The sequence below is a fragment of the Homarus americanus genome, unplaced genomic scaffold (genome assembly GCF_018991925.1).
Source record: "Homarus americanus isolate GMGI-L3 unplaced genomic scaffold, GMGI_Hamer_2.0 scaffold46197, whole genome shotgun sequence".
NCBI classification, from domain to species: domain Eukaryota; kingdom Metazoa; phylum Arthropoda; class Malacostraca; order Decapoda; family Nephropidae; genus Homarus; species Homarus americanus.
In genome coordinates this window covers 2827915-2850679 of record NW_024723050.1, presented here as the reverse complement: position 1 = coordinate 2850679, position 22765 = coordinate 2827915, and the positions used below count along the sequence as shown (strand labels likewise).

Here is a 22765-nt window from a genome sequence, read left to right as displayed (position 1 = left end):
ATCTATAAGTAATTATTTTTCCAATCTAATAGTAAATACAGTATAGTCTGCATTTACGCGGATTTGGTTTATGCGCTTGGTCATTTACTCGGCACCTTGCCAGAATGAAAATTTTAAGTTACTCGGTTCATTCCATCATTTACGTGGGAAGCGGCGCCTGGAGGGTGCGCATTAGGTTGCTCTTACGTTATCGCTGATGTCATATGACGTATCGGACTGTGATTGGGCCACACATCCTTGCCTCCCTCCGCCGCTAGCTGTGATTGGTCTGGTGTAACATGATGTGCCCTGCCACCAGAGGGAAGAAGTCGCTGACCTAGCCGGGCCAGTCTCATTGTTCTCAGTTCTCCGCGTATACTGTTCTCTCTTGTGCCCGCTATTCCCCTCACAATGGCTTCCGCTGGACCCCCACCACCCCCGAGAAACCTTGTACTACCTGGACCAAGCCATGGTTATGTGAAGGAAGTCATCGAGTTGGCGGAGAAAATCAAGCTCATCCTTGACAAAGACACAGTCAAGCATCAGTATGAAGCGTCTAATAACCTTCTGTCGAAAATTATGGAGCCGTATGTCCAGATGTATCACGACAACATCAATGCTAGTCTCGCCCGCAACCCACCACAGCCAGCCCAAGTCAGTGATAGTGACAGTGAGGATATGGGCTTTGAGGGGTTTGTCAGGGAGGCCCTGCAAACCTCTGTGAATAGTGATAGTGATTCACGTGAGGGCCTCTAATCTGCCCTCCGCCTCGGAACCAGCCGCCATCCACGTGTGCCGGCCCATCTCTTCTACTAAGGTAAGTGTTAAACACCTTTATATTTGTAGTTTTTTATTTTGATATTATGTGTGTGTCAATACCATCATAAAATTATGATGTTATTTTTACTACAAGGTACGTATTGTGTCGGAAACGTGGAGTTTGGGAGTCGGCCCAGTCTCTATTTCAATAAATCCCATATGTTCTGTTATTTCGTTTACGCGTTTCTCGTTTTACGCGGACCTCCACGGGTTCAATTGACCGCGTAGATGCAGACTATACTGTACTGTATATGAAAACAGACATCCCACATAACTTTAGTACACCAACAGTACGAACACAATATCAAAATATATAAATATATATACAGTAACATATAAGTATTTTTTGTATTTTATTTCCTCCTAAAACTACAGCTGGTGGTGGTGCATACTGTATTACAGATGCACATGAACCATCAGCTAGTGGGTTTTATGAGGAACACTATATGTGCACTAAGACATAAGATTTCAGCACCTTTGCATCTTTCAGTCGCTTCTTACAACACACTGGGAAGATCCAGGGTCTATTCTGCAGGGCTTGAACCCAGGAGTCACTTTCATAATATTTGTTAGAATTAAGGGTGAAACTATGTGCCAAAAAAAACTGATTGAAAACCTTTATGTATTACTCTGTATGGATGATAGCCTGCAGAGTTCATATTTTCCAGAAGCTATTTGATATACAATACATATTTTTGTAGTTGGAAAAAAATGCATTTGTTGTGTTATATGTTTGCTCATAAAATCTTGTGAACTTGCATACTGAACCTCATATGATGGTGAATAATAGTACAGTAATTAGATTATTTACATATAACATTTAAATGAAAGAAATATGTTTGTTGGATCTTCATAAATATATTGATTTCTTAAAATGAACATTTGATTGTTTCTATGAAGCAATTATTGTTAACAACTTAGCAACAGAATCTCTCCACCTTTGTGTATTAAGACAACTGTGAAATTAAGATCTGGCTTGTACTGTAGCTTCAAGGTGCTACGGTTGTTATAAAAATAATCGATGTTTTAGTGGGACCATCAGTGCTGTTACCAACGTTTTACAGCCACTCCTCCACCTACGACGGGGTTAGGGCCCAAATCCAGGTTGTAAGTCGAAAATGCGAAAATAATACATAGAAAATCTAAAATGGGTGTCTCTTTTTCTTCTCAGCACCACAAAACTCTCACTTTTAAGCATGCCAGCTATTTTAAACGGAATTACAAACAAAAATGTTGTCAATACACAGCTCAATCACTGACGTCGGGACTCGAAAATACGTAATTTGAAAAAATTTTGGTACGACTGGGACGGTTGTATGTCCTGGTGGTCGTAAGTCGAGTAGGTTAACGAGCAATCCCTCGATTAACGAATTCCTTACGAGCGCCCCTCAACATGTTTTCGCTTGCTCACTAGCTGTCATATTAGTCCACCAATACAGTAATTGGTTCTAGGGCTTAAATTCCTTACCATTTTAGTAAATATCAAGAAGGTTGTACTATTCAATCATTTTAAAAGTTTTATATTAAATGTTTTAGTCATTTTAACAATTATTGAACATAATTGAAGTACAGGAAACTAGTTTTATGCGCGCCAAACAGCCACTCAACACACCAAGCTTGGCGTCAGTTTGTTTACAGGTTCAGAGGAAGGAACATCTTGTTTGAGACTTTTCAACATAAACTCTTTTTTCTGTGTTTCCAGTCAAATTATTGGTCATTTTGAAATATATTTTACATATTGATAATATATAGCGCAGTGCAGTGTTGATTTAAAGAAAATAATCTTGAATTACATCAAGTGAACTAAAATTTTATGGGTGAAATGGCGGCATGGGGTGACTTCTCTTCCACCCCAATGCCTTCTCTTCTCCCTTCTCCTCCACCCCCATTCTAATTCCCATCATCATCAACCAGGAGCCTTCTACATGCACACCTCAAAGTAAGTGTACTTTACTGCATTTATTTTTAGTTTGTATGTAATTTTTGGTGAGCTGGAACGAATTACCCAAAACCCATTGAAACAATGGCTTCGGTTAATGAAATTTTAGGTTAACGAATGACCTTCTGGAGCAATTGTGTTAGTTAACGAGACCACTGTGTGTGTGTATATGTATATATATATATATATATATATATATATATATATATATATATATATATATATATATATATATATATATATATATATATATATATATATATATATATATATATATAAATAAATATACCCGTATATATATATATATATGCCTATACTCACCTGGAACTGAGATATGCAGTATATTAGTGTAAAGGTGTTGCTGATATAAAGTCTGTTTATGTGTGTTTTGAAGATATAGTCCATGAGCTTGTGAAATTTATGTGTGTTTTGGGGTAAACTCTGTGTAACTTTCAGAAAATATTCTCCTGACATCTCTAAATGTGAAACCACTTGTTACCAAATTTTCCTCAACCCCTAAGGTTGGCCAACTTGGATTTCAAAATGGCCAATGTATGTCATATTTACTATACAGTATTTGTCATGTTATTTATAGCAATGAAATAATTTTTGCATAATTTACTAATAATACAACCCAGTGAAATAAATAATAATTTGTATATGTGGAAATCATTTAATAATTACAGAATAGTCGATTTATAAACATATATATATATATATATATATATATATATATATATATATATATATATATATATATATATATATATATATATATATATATATATATATATATATATATATATATATATATTTCATTAGCCCAATAAACACGCGGACTTCTACATACAATCAACACCAACCCGCCAGGATTCGAACCCACGGCCCACGAGCACCCGCATCCGTTGGGACCGATACAGTGTTTCCAGACCGGCACACACCCCAACATTCATATATTGTGTTAGTTATGCATTACAGTATATATATATACACTCAACTGTTCCTGTTGTCGAGGGAATCGATGAAATATAAAAGTAGGATGAATTTCTTTGGATTTTCTGCACAGGAAACATGGGTGAGGCATGGCTGCTGTGTACAAAATTGGCTCCACCCAAGTTGACTTATTTGGTAAACAAACAGACGACGTTCTCACCGACACCAACACCATCTGCCTCAGAGGCCTTTACTACACGCACACCCAAAAGCTCGAGCTATTTCCTATCTTTCATATATAGTCTTTGGTATACAGGTGCTCCTCTACTTAAGAACGTTCAACTTATAAAACTTTCAGAGATACTGTACAAACATCATCACTGAGGGGGGTTGCCTGCCAGAGCAGGTGTTTAATGTGGATGAGACTGGATTATTTTGAAGAAAATTCCAGATAGAACAAACTTTACCTAAGAGGAGAAGAGTGAGCCAGGTTTTAAGGCTGTATTAAAAGATATAGCTATACTAAATATCCATAATCTTTTCATAGTTTACAATATATTTGGTATCTACAAGAGTAAAGTTGGACTTACAAACAAGCCTCAGGAACGTAACTCGTTCGTAAGTAGAGGAGCACCTGTACTGTATACACAAGTACGAGTAGAGGGCGGCGATTATGAAATTCAAAATGGCCGCCCTTGGAGACTCAAGAAAATTTGGTCACAAGTGGTTGCCTACTCAGGGTTGCTAAAAGAATATTTCCTGAAAGTTTAAAATAGTATACCCGACAATACAGTTAAACCCATTTTCTGCTACACAAGCTAACGGACTAATAATGGGTCAGAGCTTTAGTGAGTGAAATACTCTTTATCAGTAAGAGAGGAGGCCAAATACTGGACATGGTAGAAGAGAACATGCAGATGAAAGTTCACATGAATTTGACAAGGTCTGGTACTGTGTCTGGTGATGACTTTGGTATGTATGATCATGGTACAGACACTTTCTTTCAATTTCAGCTTATTCTTGACCCACCAAACATTAAATACAGATTACAGTTTATTTAGGTATGTTTACAAAGATGTAAAGTCATTAAAGATACTGGTAAGAGCATTTGAGAGAATTTTTAAGAGGTTTATTTTATATGTACATTATACAAGTACACTACATTTACTATAGTATTTCCACACTAACCTGGCCCGTAACCCACGCCCCTCTTCTATAAAAATAGCTGACTGGTTCATAGAAAATTTCCATGTAGCTGTCTATTTATTCCAACTAAATGTGTTTACAATTGGTAATCAGACCTGTTATTCTCTGAAATAATGTTTAATATCTGGAATATCAAAATGCAAATGATTTTAAGGCATTAGCACTTCAATGAGGATGTTGTAGCTATAGACGAGGGGCGTGGCGTACGGGCTAGGTTAGTTTGGAAATACTACAGTGATTCCATAGTTCTACTGGTTTAGCATTCACTTTGTGAGTAAATACTGTAGTCACAGGTTCATATCCCTGTGATTGGAGGAATGAGTTCCCTCCCTGTGCACCCTGAGGTGGATTATCAAGGGGTGGGATAACACACTAGCTGTTGAGGTAGGACTTAGAAGATCAGCACCTGTCTAGCCACCTTGTACTGTTCCATAACAGGAAGAGGCTTGTGTGAATTAAAAAAAATTAAAGAGAAATTAACTGCTTGACACTTTCGTTTTGAATACTAGTACAGTACAGTAGTTAAGTTCACACCAGTTGAGATCTACAAACACAAATATGTATACTGTATAATATGAATAATCATGGACCAGTATAATAGTGTAAATGTTGGACACAATGTACATTTGTTAGGGAACATGAGAATGGTTGTGTCTGATTCATCACATGGAATCATCTTTAAGAATGTCTATTTATCTCTTATTTTAAAGCATTTTCATTCCTCCTTATGCAGTGTATTTGCAACTGTGTGCACAAGTGAAGAAATACTCCTGTGCCACATAATACTGTACTTGGGTCATTAGAATCAAAATTTCCTTAACTGTATCCTGGTAACTTGTGAAATATATACAAGTTATTTGCAAAGTTTATTGATTGTATCAAAGTGTCCCTTAAGAAAGTTATACATCCAAAACACTAGCATGCACCCCAGCATTTTCTGCACACAATTGTATTCTTCATCATGTATGCAATAGCTCAGACTTGCAGGATGAACTGGAAAGAATACATCACAGTTATTTTTATCAACAAATGGAACAGTGCAGTTGTGTTCAGAATATGGAATACATGATATATCTATGTTTTAGATGTGTAAATTTCCCACAGGACTGTACAGTGCAGTATACACAAACATCAGGATACAGTACTTTGTAAACACTTTGTACTAGCTTGTTGATTATGGTAATCTAACTGATGTCACTGGCTTTGTAGCAGTTGTTCAGGAGTATTGTCACATGTAATGCATACTGATTTTGGGTGATTAAATATAACTAATAAGTTTTAAGGATGTGTTTGTGGTAACCATATGTAACTTAATATTGTGATGTATCCCTCTTAGAGTTATCTATAAAGGTATCCCCGAATATACTGTACAGTACAAAGGGGTTGTGTTCCTGGAAATCTGTTTGTGAAAATTTTTGTTTTTTCAACATAGTTCACCACTATGTCTTGTAAAAATAATGCTGTACTCTATATAAATATATTAAAAACAAGGAACATTGTGCAGGTACATAGAGCATAAATGCATCTCATCTTTGTGTATCCTGGGTAGCCATCTTTACCATGTGTCAGCTAAACAGCTAAAAGTTTCCATTCTTTAAAGAGAAAATGGTGTTAAAATATGTTTGTTGTTCATTAAAGTGAATGTTTGCTTTTGTATGAAGAAAAATGTCAACAAAGAGACTTTCATTATAAGAAATTTTTATTTATCAGATGTATGTATATCGATGGATAACCTGAACTCCTTTGTGACTAGGAAACTTACATGTGTTACACTTGTCAAAGGAATAGATTGATTTAATGTGGGATAGTTCATAGTCTTTTACTGGTAATTGTTACATACCCTGTAGTGGTGTCTCTCTAATTAGTGATTTACAAAGATTAACTGTACAGTATACAGGTACTGTACTGTATCTCTAGTGACTCAGCATTGAACCAGTCAATACATTATTGGATTAGCGAGAATTCAAAAGGGACTGTTTACAGCTTTAAAATTGTTGGTGAGAGAACAGAAGAGACAGTTTGCTTTGTAATATTTTTTTTTTTATATTTCATCATCTCAAAGAGTTTGAGAATTTGATCGTGTAAAGTGTAATGTCAGACTACCAGTACATATAGAGTGTTGTATAAGCCCACTATACAGTTAGTCCTCGACTTACGACGGGGTTAGGGACCGACGACCAGGTCGTCAAGTCGAAAATGCAAAAATAATACATATAAAATCTAAAATGGGTGTCTCTTTTTCTTCTCCGCACCACGAGAACTCTCACTTTTACGCTTGCCAGCCATCTTAAATGGAATTACAAACGAAAATTTTGTCAGTACACAGCGCGATCACTAACGTCGGTACTCGAAAATGCGTAATTTGAAAAATATTTTATACGACTGCGGCGGTCGTATGTCCAGGTGGTCGTAAGTTGAGTAGATCTTTTTTGTTATTTTGGCAGAGGCTACTTGTCATTAAAAGTTTTATACTGTACTAATGATTGTTTTATTTTTTCCCCTCAAAATTAAGCTTATTTTAAAGATGTTTCATTATTAGTTTTGATTGGTTTTACATGATACAGTACTGCACTGTAATTGAAAAGTATAAGCTATATGATGAACTGTATGTAGATTAGCTCACAATTATGTAATTTATAATGATTTATCCCCAGAAATTTACCCTAACTTAACATAACCAAACTGAAAGAATATTCACAAACTATTATACTATCTTACACTAAAGCTATTATCATGAATCTTTGCAGTATACCTTGTAATAATCTGCTTATACAATACCCTGTACTGTATTATCTACCACTTCCAGAAACATGGGATATACAAGTATTGCACCTACAGTAGTCTTGGTGATTCAAGCCATATGATCCCCCTCCCCCAAAAAAAAAAAAAAAAAAATATATATATATATATATATATATATATATATATATATATATATATTATATATATATATATATATATATATATATATATATATATATATACAGATATATATATATATATATATATATATATATATATATATATATATATATTTATATATACAGATATATATATATATATATATATATATATATATATATATATATATATATATATATATATACATATATCTCGTTTAACGAACACCTCGGTTAACGTAATTTCGATTAACGAACTGCCTTCCATAAGGATCTTCAATTCGGTTAACGAAAAAAAATTCGGTTAACGAAGTTCTTACGAACCGACCTCAACATGTTTTTGCTTGCACTGACCGGGCAACCAGCTTTAGTATCAGTCCGCCAATACATTAATCGGTTCTAGGGCTTAAATTCCTTACTATTTTAGTAAATATCAAGAAGTTTATACTATTCAATAATTTTAAAAGTTTAATATTCAATTTTTTAGTCATTTTAACAATTATTGAACATAATTGAAGGTAAAGTGACTAGTTTAATGCGCGGCATCCAGCCTCTTAACACAGCAAACAGGAGTTAGTCTCTCTCTGTTTTCACTGGAGGTAACATCTTGCTTGAGACTCTCTTCAACTAAACACTTTTTTTTCTGTGTTTCCAAGCAAATTATTGGTCATTTTGAAATATATTTTACATATTGACAATATATAATGCAGTGCAGTGTTGATTTAAAGAAAATAATCTTGAATTACACCAGAGAGCTAAAATTTTATGGGTGAAATGGCGCCATGGGGTGACTTCTCTTCCACCCCAATGCCTTCTTTTCTTCCTTCTCCTCCACCCCAATTCTAAATCCCATCATCATCATCATCATCCAGGAGCCTTCTACATACACACCTCAAAGTAAGTGAACTTTTCTACCATTTTTGTTGAATTTAGGAAATTTTCGGTGAGCTGGAACCAATTACCCAAAAACCCATTGAAACAATGGTTTCGGTTAACGAACTTTTGTTAACGGACCTTCTGGAGCGGATTGAGTTAATTACGGATCACTGTATATACATATATATATATATATATATATATATATATATATATATATATATATATATATATATATATATATATATATATATATATATATATATATATATATATATATATATATATATACATATATATATATATATATATATATATATATATATATATATATATATATATATATATATATATATATATATATATATATATATATAATTTTTTTTTTTTTTTACACCACACATGGGCCCCTGCTAGTTTACTGGGAAACCTGCCATTATCATAATTAAATATATCTATAATACAAGTGTTGGTATTTAGCTTAATCTTTACAAACTACAAGAATTAGCTTTTTGGGCTTTTGACTTTACATCTTTACTGACTTAGTAAGCTGTTACTGTTTTACGTCTTTTGTTAATTTTCTATGACAACTAACGAATCTTGTGATCGTTTGTCTCGTGTGTTCTTTATACATCTCTGGGTTCTTTGTTTCATTGCTCACGCCTTTGTTTCTTCCTGTTTATGTGGAGAACTGTTTTTCTTTTTAGTTCCTTGTGTTATAATTTCATGTGATATAGAATAAACTTTTCCTTTGTGAAGAAAATTTGTGTGTAGTCTACTGTGCTTCAACATCAACCACATCCACATGCAATTGGTATATCCAGTTTATATAAAGTTAATCTCCAATTGAATCATGGTCACCTTTGTCAAAGAAGTACCCCGGGACTGAAATAGTATCTAAGGTGCATAAATCAGCAGGGTTACTCATGACATTATTGGTTATACATATGGGATCACAATTCATCCCATTTCATTACATTATGTAGCGAATAGGTGGTATACTGCAGATATCATGGTGTTTATCAGGTGTAAGAAGAAAGAACAAAAGGTGCAACTCACAATTAGAAATACCAACAGAACCGAGACTGCTGTGCACGTGTTGTGTTCATTTCCAAATACTCTGCAGTATATAAAGACTTAAGCTATAATATAGTGGGATTTTAAACATTGTGCTGTAAGTATGGCATGCACATAGCATGTGTTTCGACTTAAGAACGTCCCCAGGAACGGAACTTGTTCGTAACCCGGGGACTGTCTGTATAGTACAGGTTGTACCTCTAGTCCGGCAACCTCGGGACCTGACCGGTGCCGGACCATGGAAATTCACCCTCGAAACACCCTACATAAAGCATAAAAACATAAGATAGGACATAAACAAATAAGAAAAGTAATACTGTTAAAATACTATTTCATTTACCTTTAATGCTACCATAATTCTGCTTCCAAAGTGAAGTGATGGTACTGTAACTAAAATTACATTTGAGTTACATCAGGGGTGTTGGCTATTGGGCAAACTAAAATCGGTCTGGACCACAGAATGCCGGACTAGAGAGGTACAACCTGTACTTAGATTTTGCCAAGGCTTTCGATAACATACCCCATGAAAGGCTGAGAATTAAACTGGAAGGGTATGGGATTTGGAGAAGGACCTAGCATGGATAGAAGACTTTCTTCATGATTACAAGCAGTGTGTACAGAGTAGTGATTAAAGATACGAAATCGTCATGTGTACTCTTGACGATCGGGGTACCACAGGGCAGTGTATTGGGCCCATTGTTGTTTGCTTGTTTCATAAATGACATGCTGAAATCTATACACTCCTCCATATAAATGTTTGCAGACAATGCCAAGTTATTCAGGGAAATTAAGAACCAAACAGACTGTGAAGAGCTACAGAAAGATCTCTGTGAGCTTCAAGAATGGTAAAAGAAATGGCTGCTGAGATTCAATGTCATGAACGGTAAGGAGGCATATCACATGTCCCAACAGGATGAAGAAATTGCATTAAAAGAGACTGAATGCTAAAAGGACCTGGGTGTGTATGTTGACAATGAACTAAAGTTCTTGGGTCATTGTGAGAAGAAGGTGAATCAAGCAACTAAATTAGTAGGTCTTATAAGAAAGTCGTTCAGATATCTAGACGGTCCATCCCTCATAACGGGCAGGTGTACGTACGTGGATTCCTCCCCTACAAGCACCGAACCTTCTCGAATTCCCCAGCCTACACCTCCAGGACCGCCCATGGAGTGGGGGTCAACTATCTACCCAAGCCTACCTGCCTTATAAGGCCTGACACCGCTGTGACCACCCTCTTTCTACACAGTGCCACCAGCAAGCAACACCAACTCCTCCGCGGCAGCCTGGCGGCTGCCGTTCCCGCCAGCGACCTTGGCGTCCCTCAAGCTGCGTGTCCTCACTCTGGGCACCCTCACCACCTAGCTCTCTCTATTCAACGCTTATTACCATGCTACCTACCCAGCAACAAGCTGCATTGTACATCCAATACAATATGTATACAGTGAGCACATTGTGAGTTTCCTTTCTCCATCCCATCCTGAGTGTGAGATATCTACATGTACGTACATTTGTGTGGCCATACAAAGAAAAAATAGACATCTAAAGAGAAATGACCACTGGCCACATTACAGTACGCTACAAATGGTGACCCCCGGAGATTCGCACTCACACAGGATGGAGGAGAAACTGATCACTCTCCCAGTCTTCAAGCAACATGGAAGACTGGCTTACCCACGCAGAGGCAGCTCTCATCAGCTCTACAGGTACTGTCTCTACACCGCAGGTTAGACACCCTAGAGCAGCTCTGCTACTCTAAGCAGACAGCCGCTCCTCTTCCTGCCCCAAGCACCATGTCCTACCGACCCCAACACACCCGTCCTGCCTCAGACGCCTCCCCCGGCCCAGCAGTACCCCCTGCCGCTGCTCCTGACGCGGACCCACACACCCCTCTTTTCTCCCTCAGGTACCCCCTGCTACTGTCCTGCACCCTGCTGCTGCCGTGGGCCCTGCTGCTGTCATGCACCCTGCTGCTGTCATGGACACTCTTCCTAACGCAGCCCCTGCTCCTGACCCAGGCCCACACACCCCAGCAGGCGCATCTGAGGACTCTGTGCCTGTCGCGAGGGAAGCACAACATTCATCGCCTCCACAACCCACCTTCTCCCTCTTTTCTCCCACAGATCTCGTGTATGTAGATAGAGTTGCCCCCCCCCCCTACCGGCCGGCTCATCCACGCCCTCGTCGTTATGTACCACATGTGGCATGCACCGCCCATTCTGCCTCACATGTGGCACGCAACTCTGCCAACCTCCAGCCTCCCGCCGCGCCATGAGGGGAAGGGGAGTATTGTAGTGGATTCCTTCCCTACAAGCACCGAACCTTCTCGAATTCCCCAGCCTATGCCTCCAGCGCCGCCCACGGAGCGGGGGTCAACTATCTACCCACGCCTTATAAGGCCTGACACCGCTGTGACCACCCTCTTTCTACACAGTGCCACCAGCAAGCAACACCTCCTCCTCCGAGCCAGCCTGGCGGCTGCCGTTCCCACCAGCGACCTTGGCGTCCCTCAAGCCGCGTGCCCTCACTCTGGGCACCCTCACCACCCAGCTCTCTCTATTCAACGCTTATTACCATGCCACCTACCCAGCAACAAGCTGCATTGTACATCCAATACAATATGTATACAGTGAGCACATTGTGAGTTTCCGTTCTCCATCCCTTCCTGAGTGTGAACCAATATCTCATAACCCCACACAGTGTATTGGCCCCTGTTGTTTGTTTGCTTCATAAATGATATGCCAGAAGCTATACACTCCTCCATACAAATGTTTGCGGACGATGCCAAGTTATTTAGGGAAATTAAGAACCAAGCAGACTGCGAAGAGCTGCAGAAAGATCTCTGTGTGCTTCAAGAATGGTCGAAGAAATGGCTGGTGAGATTCAATGTCACGAAGAGTAAGAGGGTGCACCTGGGACGTACCAACGGTAAGGAGGCGTATCATATGTCCCAACTGGACGAAGAAACTGCATTAATTGAGACAATGCGAAAAGGACCTAGATGTGTATGTTGACAATGAACTGAAATTCTCGAGTCAGTGTAAGAATAAGGTAAATCAGGCAACTAAACTATTAGGTCCAATAAGAAGGTTGTTCAGTTATCTAGATGGTCCGACCCTTGTAACGATCTTCAAGAGCGAGGTGCTTCCTCGTCTGGAGTACTGTCACCCCGTCTGGTCCACGAGATATGCTAGGGACTGTCAGTTGGTTGAAAATGTTCAAAGGAGGGCCACCACACTGGTGCCTGCCCTTCGGTACCTCAGCTACCCTGAGAGATTGGAGCTCCTGAACTTGCCTAGCTTACACTACAGACGGGCAAGAGGTGTATAAGCATCTGAAGGGGCACTACGCAGTCAAGTGTCCTTAATTGGAGCTGGCAGACGCTCGCCCCACAAGGGGTTGTAGTGGATTTCTCCCCTACAAACGCTGTTTGTCGCTGAGTAGCCGACCCCGCGAATTCCCCAGTGTATGCCTCGTGGTCTAGGTCAACCAGCGCCGCCTTACATGACGGAGGTCAACGACTAAGCCACGCCTACCTCCGCTATTTAAAACCTGACCTCGTGGTGACCTCCCTCTTTTCTACCTACACCAACCAGCAAGCAACACCTCCTCCTCCTCCTCCTGCCTGGCGGTCCTCGCTCCTGCCGGCGAGCATGGCGACCCACAAACTGTCCTCTGAGCATCCTCACCAACCAGCTCTCTCTACATCACGCTTGTAACCACGCTGCCACTTCCCAGCACCAAGCTGCATTGTACATCTAATACAACATGTATACAGAGAGCACATTGTGAGTTTCCTTTCTCCATCCCATCCTGAGTGAGAACCCAAACAACCCGTACCCCACAGGGTCACAGCTGAAGATTGAAGAAGCCGCAAGTCCAAAAAACTGTGAGGGCAAACTTTTTCGGAGTGAGAGTTGTGAACTCTTGGAACAATCTACCAGAAAGTGTTGTGACGGCACCGAGTGTGAGCTCTTTCAAGACAAGACTTGACCAACACTGGAGCGGGTTCAGGTACATCCAGTAGCCGGTGCATGCCCAGTACTTGCCAACAGTGTGTAACAGAGACGTGGCCGATCGCCCAAGCGGCTAACGAGCCGATCTTTTGGAGAAGAGGATAAAAGGATAAAAGTAAGTAAAAGTAAACCACAAAAACAAATTTTACTCACCGAGAAATAAACAATCGCAAAATGAATGATCGAGTTATCGGAATTAAGATGTTGATTTCGAATATTCTCAAATCTTTATTTTATTTCATATTCATTTAATTTCGAATATTGGAAGCGTACCTTTCGGATAATGCCATTTTCATTATCTGTAACAATTCTTTAGGAAACAGACAGAACGGCAGTCTCGTAGTCCCATGACTCCCATTGATCGCACGCTGGCTACAAGGGTCAAGCAGCGAGTCGGTGACACGGACTGAACACGTGATCCTACTGTGCAACACCCTCCTCACACGCGTTCTAATTTCACTACGGTTGTCATAGCTTAATAGTTATATTAGAAAATTTTTACGCCATAAAGGTTAGCTACCGACGTAAAATTATTATAGCTGTTCATAGTCTGAATATCACGCATCGTAAATACAAATTTAGCCAAGTTCGGATATTCCCAGAGCCTCGTACGATTCAGATGCCACAGGATCACTAAAAGATTGATTATGTACCTTCTGAGGATTATACTAAAATTTTAATAACAGCCTTAGATATATTGCTTAGGTCATTAGTAAGGGCTTTATAGAATATATCCACTTCTGTATGATAACCTGTCATTTATGTTCGCAAAATAGAGCAAATGAAAACTACCAGTAGTCCTTTACGTGGCAGAATAATGGGTTGCTTCTTCCGTTTACATCTACATTTAGAAATAGCTCACTGTATCAAGGTTTTCAAACAACAAATATGAATATATAGTCAAATTTTAATTTCACTTTGTAGCTTTCTACAAGCTAATAATTAAGTACTCAATGCAAAATACAACACTTGGCTACTCGCCATACTGTCAAGCTCACTCAAAGTTTCTAATTATTGTTTTTAAATTTTCTATACATATATTTTATTCCTATAAAAAAGTTTATGAAAATATCACCAATGCCATAAAATGAATGGATTAAAAATAAAAATAAAATCACACATATTACTAGCGAGAAAATTATAAATGAAGGCGAGAAGGAAGTGTAGGCAACGTTACCACCATTATCACCGCCAGGAGCGTAAGGCTCCAGCTTCAATCTCCTCCACTAGAAAATCCCAGCTGGACGTCAATTGGAAAACATCTGCTCGTGAGTAACATAAACTACCGTGGAGTGGGATCTGACAACGTTAGGTTCAATAATTTTGCCCTGATCTTCCAAGCGGTAAATAGGAAGATCCTACATTACTGGAAAGGCTGTCACGCCTGTGTGATAGTATTACAGATGCCGCCTAGACATGTGTTGAGCTGTGACAACGACCTCCCGATTAAACGTTGTGAGTTGAGGGAAGGTGTATGTGAAAAGTGACGTTTCAGTGAAGGAAACTACGGATTAGATGCCACAATGTAAGCCACAAGTTACGCTGTGTATAGTGTAATCCCCGAATGATTCACATTGCTTGTCCAACCGAGTGATATCATATGTATGTTGTGGTTGGTTTTAAGACACTAGCATAATTTGTAACAAACCTTAATAATTTCTGAATACAGTTTCCCAGATTGTGCAGTAAAAGGTTAATTCACAGCTCATTGCCGACTTGTACACTTGGCAGATAGAAATGTTATTGGACTTGTACTCGCAAATTCTAATAGCGCAAATACAAACATTAATAAAAGTCAGATTAAGGTGTAGAAAAAGTGTAATAAAGACGAGTGTGCATATTTAGATTTATATTACAGTATATGGTAGACAGAGACAATGAAGAGGATCCACGGCTCTGCTATGTCCAGACAATATGGCTTCTTTACCTTCATGACAATCTGCTACAGGAAACGAATAATGTTGAGGATAAGAACTAGCAAATATTATATAATTTTGACCTGATATATGGCGAAAGCCTTTTTGAAATTTAAATCGCGTGTATCTCGAGGAATTTGCAGTGAAACGAATAAGTTTATATGATTCACCTGTGGTAGGTGTTCTGAAGTTCGAAAACAAATGAACTTAACCAACAGAAACATCCCCAGGTAACCATAGTATTATTAATGTTTAAATAATACATTTCCCGTGTGCGCAGTTTTAAGTTTCATATCAAATTTTAACCATTGTGGCCATAGAAAGATCAAACATTATCTAGAACAAATACTATGATATGCAGTTGACATTTGTGTTGGCATTTGTTTTAGTTTTCACAACGAATTTTTTTTACACGAAGCTTCAAATTAGATACATAAATAATATGTGTATCCCCAAAATGTTAGTTTTAAGGCTAATTAAGGCTCTTGGTATGTATATATATATATATATATATATATATATATATATATATATATATATATATATATATATATATATATATATATATATATATATATATATATATATATACACACACGTTATATATATATATATATATTTATATCAGGAGATTCCAAAATTTAACCTAGTGCCAAATAAATTAGTGATCATAATGGGAATAGGAATTAACAGTACATTCTCCAAATGTGTCAAGAGAGTGTCGTTCTCTTACTACTGTATTATAACGTTAATGTTATACAAGGTCAATTTTAAAGTTTGTTGCGTATAGCAATATGTGTAGAGTTGTTCGGTACATGGTTGTGTAACCTCTCAACCTGTGTGAGAAGTTGGTCAATTAAGTTTGCTGCTAAAATTCCCGCAACACTTTGCATTCGCCATTGATCGGCCTGTTTGTCGCTTCGACGGTTAGCAGCACTGTTGGCAAATGCTGGACATGGGCATGTATGGGCTCCAAAATGTACCAAAACATGCGCCAGTATTGGTCGAGTCTGTCCTTAAATTGGCTCACACTCATTACCTAGCTGCCACAACATGGCAGGTTATTTTGAGAGCTCTTACTCCAAAGAAGTTCATTAAAAATTGTCTGTATTTGTGTTTTTTTTTAACTGAGTCTCGGAATCTGCGCATGCTCGATTTTGTACATTTTAACATTTTTGTACATATTTTTTTGGTAATTGCATAAATGGAAAGGGTGACAATGATGGCAGGTCAGTTTACGTTGGCATGTTTATAAATGATATTCACTTTCAAGAGGTTCGTCAGTGTAAAAAATTTCGTAATGTTGGCATTATATTTTTTAGGGCCTTCAACTGCCTCGGTTCACCAGTATATACAGTAGGTGACACGAATTGACGTCACCCAATTCGTCTGTAAAGTTTCGAGGAATCACTTTATTATCATTATGTACGAAGGCCTACTTGTACAGCTTTTCTTTTGTTTCTTTGTTGTTTCTCGACACTAAAGCGGGTGGGGTATAGTGTATTACTATTATTTAACAATTAATATCTTTAAGTGCATATTTTAGGATAGAATATGCTCAAACACAAACACAAAGTCGTTTCAAGGCGACTTCGCAGTTATATACACTGAAAACTGAAGGCATATATATATATATATATATATATATACGGACACCCACGTACTATATAATTATACAGTACACATGACCGCTCTCCCATATACAGGAATAGTTGTTAACAGTCGAGCGGGACAAGAGCTTGGGCAGATGTGACCGGTTTAAAGAAAACGTTTTCATGAGTAGGTATAAATGCGGCATCAAGGTGGTGCGAGTCGGCGAGACCAGCCACTTGGGCGTCGACTCCGCCTTGACGTCATGGATCTTCCGACGCTACGTCACAGATCCCTAGCCATTCACACGTCGGCTCAGCACAGATGTCATGGATCTCCAGTCATTCACACTTTGCAGCCGTGACGGCCCAGCCACTCGCCGGCCGGTACTACTGTAGCTCCCAGACAATGGCTCATCTACAATAATAATAATAATAATAATAATAATAATAATAATAATAATAATAATAATAATAATAATAATAATAATGTAACCGCCAATCAGACGGTTAGAGGGTGAATAATACTTCTCACGTCGTACACGAACATTATAATTCGTTCAAACCTGTTGAATACAATTCATTTAGTATTTCAAATAAGTCATACATAGGCACTCTTACATAAATGTTTAATCCAATATATAAGGCTATGTAATTAGTCTAATCTTAACACAAAAACAATGACACAGTCTACCTGTGTACACAATAAGTACTAGTTAAACTCAAGTGAGAAGCCAGGGTAGGTATTGACTCTAAGATATGGTTAGCTATACTGAAATGCCCACCGTATAGCCTGGCCCCTTGGCTGGTCAGCTATGGCCGAGTCGGGTGATTATAATTATACATAAACAAACTCCCTTCACACCCTCCAACCTCCTTCTGGGCCTCTCATCTCCACCATCTCGACACTCTACATTGTACACGGGCAGGCACACCCAATAAACATGACATGAGTTACAGCCTAACATAACATTTGTTTATATGTCATCATAATTATGTACCGCTTGCGGTAACACCCACTCCGTTGAGCGTTCACACTCAAAACCAGATCGGGCCTTTGATACTTAAGTTTGTCACGATCATGCGACTATGCTGCCCTCAGGCTGGTGGTATTTAACTTTGTCACGTCTTTGTGACTAAGCTGCCCTCAGGCTGGTGGTATTTAACTTTGTCACGTCTTTGTGACTAAGCTGCCCTCAGGCTGGTGGTATTTAACTTTGTCACGTCTTTGTGACTAAGCTGCCCTCAGGCTGGTGGTATTTAACTTTGTCACGTCTTTGTGACTAAGCTGCCCTCAGGCTGGTGGTATTTAACTTTGTCACGTCTTTGTGACTAAGCTGCCCTCAGGCTGGTGGTATTTAACTTTGTCACGTCTTTGTGACTAAGCTGCCCTCCCTCAGTGACTAAGCTGCCCCAGGCTGGTATTTAACTTTGTCACGTCTTTGTGACTAAGCTGCCCTCAGGCTGGTGGTATTTAACCTCAGGCTGGTGGTATTTAACTTTGTCACGTCTTTTGTGACTAAGCTGCCCTCAGGCTGGTGGTATTTAACTTTGTCTGTCTTTGTGACTAAAGCTGCCCTCAGGCTGGTGGTATTTAACTTTGTCACGTCTTTGGTGACTAAGCTGCCCTCAGGCTGATGGTATTTAACTTTGTCACGTTCTTGACTAAGCTGCCCTCAGGCTGGTGGTATTTAACTTTGTCACGTTTGTGACTAAGCTGCCCTCAGGCTGGTGGTATTTAACTTTGTCACGTTTCGTGACTAAGCTGCCCTCAGGCTGGTGGTATTTAACTTTGTCACGTCTTTGTGACTAAGCTGCCCTCAGGCTGATGGTATTTAACTTTGTCACTTTGTCAGGCACGTCTTTGTGACTAAGCTGCCCTCAAGCTGATAGTATTTAACTTTGTCACGTCCTTGTGACTAAGCTGCCCTCAGGCTGGTGGTATTTAACTTCAATTTTGTCACATGATCGTGACTATGCTGCCCTCAGGCTGGTGGTATTTAACTTTGTCACGTCTTTGTGACTAAGCTGCCCTCAAGCTGATAGTATTTAACTTTGTCACGTCTTTGTGACTAAGCTGCCCTCAGGCTGGTGGTATTTAACTTTGTCACGTCCTTGTGACTAAGCTGCCCTCAGGCTGGTGGTATTTAACTTCAATTTCGTCACATGATCGTGACTATGCTGCCCTCAGGCTGGTGGTATTTAACTAGGTAAGGTCTTGGTTTGCTAGTTTCGTGGGTAAATTCATGGGGTTATAATATCAACGTGGCACCCGAGGCGGGTACATGACGCGCCTTAAAACAAAGGCTGAATGTTCATGGCGGGGGTGTATCAACTTCACTTAAAACTGTAATGAGGGATCCTCCTCTCACACATTGCACTATTTGAACACAGACATAAGATTCTCTGATCACTGTACCTGTCTGGGTATATCGTGAGGATACGAGGTGTATTAAGTTCATACCGACGCATACAAGATATTTCCTTTCAAGCATAGTTTCTGGTCACTTCACCTCACATAGTTCTGATACATTTATCTTTTCCAGATCATTGTTCTCATGTATTTTCATATGATATCTGTGGAAGGCATGTCCGCTACACGCTCAGAACGTAAATAGTATGACCTTCAAACCCTGATCCTTAGTCCTACAGTACACTAGTCCGGCTCAACTGGACTTTATTCATCTTATGGATAACCTGAGTTCTCCTTAATGCTATGAATACTTACAATTAATATGATATAACTGTACCTGGGTACAATACAACACATGGTCTAGTAACATTGAGTAGGTGAGTTATCCTTTAACAATGTTTCCCGTTTTCTGAGGTTCTACAAGCGCGGTGGATTTGAATGTTATATAGCGTAATATAAATTAAATGGGGTTTTTAGGAATGACAATGATGTGCGCAGTACAGTGGTATTTAACTTCAATTTTGTCACGTTCTCGTGACTATGCTGCCCTCAGGCTGGTGGTATGTAACTTTGTCACGTTCTCGTGACTAAGCTGCCCTCAGGCTGGTGGTATTTAACTGTCACGTGTCGTGACGTGTTGATGCAGTGTCTATTATAATTAGGAAGGTTATACAAATGGTCAATATCGTTAGTGAGTTCACAGAACCAAAGTACATCAGCTTTGTGGGCAATAGAAGATAAACACTGATCTAAAAAGTATCTAGATGAAGGGGAATACTGCTCTGTTATGGCTAATGAGGAATGAGGTAGTAGGAGACTTGAACTAAACTCGGGAGAGTCAGGAAAGTAATGGTTACAGATTGGGTTGGTGTAACCCAGTGAGTTTTGTAGAAAGGCATCGGATCGATATGAGGGAGTATTGTGTCGACACCATGGGTAAAGGAGGTGTAACACATCTGATCTAGCACAGTGGCTCTTAACCTGGGGGGCACGCCCCTAGGGGGCGCAAGCCCTAGGGAAAAAGTAGGAATTTCTCTAATTATAATTATAGTTTTTATTTTCTTAACAAGAGCGTGGGCTAATATTGAGAAGTTTATGAAAAAATCTCGCCTTATAACTTTAGTTTTCTATAGGCTTTTTTTTGACTTAGGGCTTACCATTTTCTGTACTTGTGACCCTTCCTATCCCTCGAAACCCAGGGGGGGGTTAACCCTTCCTGGACCTGCATACTGCTCGTTGGTGACTGGTGAGCCCCGTTCTCTCCCAGTCTTCTGCACACGTCCGTGGCAATAATTCCTCTTCTCTCACATTTATTCAGTTAAGGCTGTTGAGGTATGTTTTATCCCAGTGTTATATTTACCTAATATACTGCCATTGCTGGGGTCACTAAATCTAAGGGGATAACTTAACTCTAATCTTAATTTCTAAGGGTCGCTGCCACCAGACCCCCTCTGGACAGCATGTAGCTCGTTAGGTAGCGGGCAGAGCGGACTAGGCATTGGGTTAGGTTTCCATTGATCAGATCGATAAGGGTAAAGAAGGGTGAAACCATAACATGTCTTCATTGATTTATTTCTTATAAAACACACTGGTAAAAAAACCATGAATTGGCCTTCCTCAAGAACAACGGAATTTTGGTTACAGCTGGGCCCCAGACTCCTACATTACTGGCGGGTCATCCACCCACATTATTAAATCGGTGAACGCCGTATCTCGGTCGTTCCTTCTTACAATATCCTTAACACATCAGACTGTCCACTGATGGCGTAGCACCCGTCGGTTATCATACATAGTAGCACCATCGCAACACACCTGTTACACTCCATACCTGCAAGTATGTGACTCCTTATGACTTTTAGGTATACAAAGGGCCCCCTCGTTCCACACGCCCTCGGTGGGTAAAGACGAGTACCTCAAGACATACCAGCACTATTTCTAAGCCTGGTATTATAGGTCGCTCAAGTGACGACCGCAGTTTCTCAGGTCTCCTTAGTTGTGACTATTCATGTGGGTGGTGCGCTGGGAATCCACCGGTTCATAGTGGACTGGTATAGTGGGGTAATTCCCCACCTGGTGTGGCGCTCAAGGAGACAATGGCGGGCGGCAAGATACCAACCACGTGGCACCTGTTGACGGCAGAACGGGAAAGACTAAGCAATAATGCCTGACGGGCGGTTATCCCATCCCTAACACATCCCTATCACACTTATATATCCGGCAAAGCTTTAAACTGTAGTAACTGTTATTTATCAACCCTAATTGTAGGGCGGGATATAGCCCGCTAGGACACTGACCTGTGTTGACGGCAGAACAGGAAAGACTAAGGCCGGCTTCCCGCCGCTTCTCGTCACATAGGCCTACAGTTTCCAATCCTCACTTTACATTTTGTTTCTTATGGTTCTCCACCTGAACACTTTTACGGTATATTGTCACTCATTTCTTATAAACACATATATTAATCCTAACTTATACACTAAGGTCAGGTCTTGGTTGCTAGTGCTTGGTTAAATGCCTGGGATTTTAATATCAACGTGGCATCTGAGGCGGGTACATGACGCGCCTTGAACAAAAGCCGAATGATCATGGCGGGGTGTATCAACTTCATAAAACTGTAATGAGGGATCCTCCTCTCACATGCACTATTTGAACACAGACCTCAGATTCTCTGATCACTGTACCCTGTCGTGGGTATACGTCCGTGAGGCTACGAGGTTTATTAAATTCATACCGACGCATACACGATATTTCCTTTCCAGTATAGTTTCTAGATCACTGTCAACACCTCACATAGTTCTGATATTATCCTCCAGATCATTGTTCTCATGTATTTTCATATGATATCTGTTGGAGTTAGGTTCGCTACACGTCACAGACGTAAATAGTAGGACCTTCAAACCCTGCTCCACACTTAGTCTTACAGTACCCTAGTCCGGCTCAACTGGACTTTAACATTCATCTTATGCATACCCTGAGTGATCCTTAATGCTATGAATACATACACTTGATATGATATAATTATACCTGGGTACAATACCACACATGGTCTAGGAACCTTGAGTAGGTGAGTTGTCCTTTCTCAATGTTTCCCGTTTTCTGAGGGTTCTA

At 39.5% G+C, this 22765-nt stretch overlaps 1 protein-coding gene across 4 annotated transcripts in view; it reads left to right on the top strand.

The window, feature by feature from the left end:
* The first annotated feature begins 14909 nt into the window (after positions 1-14909).
* LOC121863264 overlaps positions 14910-22765 on the top strand; it is a 94582-nt gene continuing 86726 nt past the window's right edge. For 2 of the 4 annotated variants that reach the window (XM_042361826.1, XM_042361823.1), the window contains exon 1: positions 14910-15010. The gene's annotated coding sequence lies outside the window, so the exon portion shown is untranslated. Of the gene's footprint in view, positions 15011-15037; positions 15268-22765 lie in introns of those variants that run through there. The other 2 variants (XM_042361825.1, XM_042361824.1) reach the window with 2 other exon arrangements.